This window comes from Cornus florida, unplaced genomic scaffold, assembly GCF_030987335.1.
Source record: "Cornus florida cultivar Cherokee Brave unplaced genomic scaffold, ASM3098733v1 CherokeeBrave_3.0.0_Hap2_Chr09, whole genome shotgun sequence".
Taxonomy (NCBI): domain Eukaryota; kingdom Viridiplantae; phylum Streptophyta; class Magnoliopsida; order Cornales; family Cornaceae; genus Cornus; species Cornus florida.
Genome location: NW_026775579.1, coordinates 64,451,177 through 64,454,201, shown reverse-complemented (window position 1 = coordinate 64,454,201; position 3,025 = coordinate 64,451,177). Strand labels below are relative to the sequence as shown.

General features: G+C 39.7%; 1 non-coding gene across 1 annotated transcript; it reads left to right on the top strand.

The window, feature by feature from the left end:
• The first annotated feature begins 2,551 nt into the window (after positions 1-2,551).
• LOC132275646 (small nucleolar RNA R71) lies at positions 2,552-2,660 on the top strand. Its single transcript, XR_009470692.1, has one exon. It is a non-coding gene; the product is annotated as a small nucleolar RNA R71 (small nucleolar RNA).
• The last annotated feature ends 365 nt before the right edge of the window (positions 2,661-3,025 follow it).

The following is a 3,025-nucleotide window of genomic DNA, read 5'->3' as shown; positions in this document are numbered from 1 at the left end:
TGCAGGTACAAAATTTTTAGTGTTGGGTGCAAAATGAGAGCTGGATCGATCGAGTCCATAGTTGGATCGATCGAACCAAGACTTGGATCGATCGAAATTATGTCTAAATGCTCAAAATGACTTGAATGCTCATGCAATCCCTTACTCAGTTCCTTCCAATGTATATGAACCACAAAAACAGTATCTAGACTTCGCAAGAATCAAAATGCAAGATAGAAATGAGGGAGGAATAGGGTTTTGACATCCTACGAATTTCGGTGCTAGTCTTTAACGTCTCTAGCAAGACATTGGGCTCTTTCAGCCCGGATCAAAGATCTTACAATGCATCCCCTCCTTTTTGGGATGAGAGATGTTTCGAGTCAATCCCAACAAATGGTTCTTAGAAGAACTTATTGGGGTAAACTCAAAAGACGTCTTGAGTTCTTTGTCAAAACCTTCCTTGGGCTTCCACGCCCTTTCACAACAAGAGTTCGAAATCACTTTTCTGGCATGCAATGCTGAAGATGAAGAAGAAGGCTTTGAAACATTGTTCATGCACAAAAGCTCATTTCTTTCACAAGCAAGATCATGATATTCCTCTACCACATTAACCTCTTCTTCATATTTGTCAAATGGATTGGGTGTGGGGTTAAAGATGTTCAACTTCACTCTCATGTGCCCAAAAGAAATCTTCATTATCCCCGTCCTACAATTTATGTTGGCATTTGAGGTTGCCAAGAAAGGACGGCCAAGGATAACCGGAATTTGGTTCTTTGGATTGGGCACCGGTTCCGTGTCAATGACGACAAAGTCAACCGGGAAGAAGAACTTATCAATCTTAATCAACACATCCTCAATTATACCCCTAGGCTTCTTAATGGATCGGTCGGCAAGTTGTAAAACCAACGACGTCGGTTTCAATTCACTTAGGCCCAATTTGACATAAACCGAATAAGGAAGAAGGTTAACACTAGCCCCTAAGTCAAGAAGTGCCCGGTTGATGACATGTTCACCAATGACACAAGATGTTGTAGGTGCACCGGGGTCCTTAAACTTTGGCAAAGTGTTGTGTTGTAGAATGGAACTCACTTGTTCGGTTAAGACCACCTTTTTTGATGTTTGGCTCTTGTTCTTCCGCTTTTAGGTGCATAAGTCCTTTAAGAATTTGGCATAAGTCGGAATTTGCTTAATTGCATCCAAAAGTGGAAGATTAACTGTGACTTGCCTAAACATATCCATTATCTCATTGTTCTTGGTCTTTTGCCTTTCTTTTGAAATGGACCCTTTCAAGGCGTTCGGAAATGGAGCTTTTTCAAAAACTCTTTCAGCATTTTCTTTCAAAGAATTTTCAGCATTGGACTTGTTCGATTCATTGGATTTCAAATCACTTTTCAAAGAAGAATCATGAATAACATTTTTCAAAGAACTTTTCTCAAACACATTTTTCAACACTATTTTCAATGAATCTCTTTGAAAATCATCTTTCAACTCACAATTTGAGGGCTTCTCATTCTCAAGATCATGCACATGCAATGAAGGAGGAATAGTGTGTGGAACGGGACGGGTGACAACTTGAGGTTGTACCGGTTCACTCTCTTCATTAGGCATTCTAACTTGATTGTCTACTACCCTACCACTTCTCAAGGTTGTTACCGCATTGATATGCTCAACATTATGCCCTTCCAATGAGGATTTGGTTTCTACAACACATTGTTGTTTGATTGGGGCATTCACGTGCATCTTTCCCTTCTCTCTAGCATTAAGTGTTTCAGCTATTTGCCCTACTTGGGTTTCTAGCTTGGCAATTGACTGAGAATGAGAATGCAACAATTGAGTATTTGCTTCTAGAGTGCCTAAAGCATTTAAAACCTTTTCCTCAAAAGCGGAACCTCTAGAATTTCCTTGAGAATATGATTGGTTAGGAAAATAAGAATTAGCAAATTGATTTCCTTGTGAGTTATATGGTCTTGAACCTTGGGATCCTTGGTTTTGAAGTGGAGGTGGAATGTATTTCCCTTGAAAACCGCCTTGGGAAGAGTTTGAGCCCTCCCCTTGGTTTTTCCAAGAAAAATTAGGATGATTCCTCCAACCGGGATTGTAATGATTACCATAAGGATTGTTCCCTTGGTTCACAAATGTTGCATTAACTTGCTCAATGGGTTCATTTTGAATTTGTCCATGAGGACAATTAGAAGTAGAATGAAGAACACTAGAACAAGTCATGCATGATTCATTTTGAGCTCTAGGAGAATGATTAAGAAAGGAAGACACTTGATTCGCCGAGTTTTGATTGATCAATTGATCAAATTTTTGAGATAAAGACTTCATCTCGGCGGTTATATCATTTGAGTGGTCAACTTGATGTAAGCCAACACTCTTCCTACCTTGAGAATTTATACCATTCCTAGATGACAATGTTCTATGCAAAGAGTTTTCACTCATGCTCTCATAAAGACGCCACACGTCTTCCTCTTGCCGGTCTATATAAGAACCTCCCATTGAAGCATCAACCATGCCTTTATAATTGTCCGATAAGCTTTCAAAGAAGAATTGGACCAATTGTCATTTAGGCATGTCATGGTGAGGACACTTCCTAAGCAATTCATTGAAGCGTTCCCATGCCTCGTGGAAAGTTTCTCCCTCCTCATGTGTGAATTCCCTAATGGCGGTTCTCATAGCATTGGTCTTCGAAACCGGATAGTACTTTTTCAAAAATTCTTGTTGCATTTCTGCCCAAGAAGTTATAGAAAAAGGCCTAAGGTTGTTGAACCAATACTTCGCCTTATCTTTAAGGGTGAATGGAAAAAATTTCAGCCTTAAAACTTCTTCCGGCATGTCCGTGTATCGAACGGTAGAACAAACTTCAAGAAACTCATCCAAATGCTTGTAAGGTTCTTCACTAGGAAGTCCATGAAAGTTAGGTAGCATTTGGATAGTTTGTGCTTTAATCTCATAATGGTGTGCTCTAAATGGTGGCAATTGAATGCATGTGGGTGCATTATACTCATTAGGCACATAGTGATCTCTCAATGCGAGTGGTGGATTA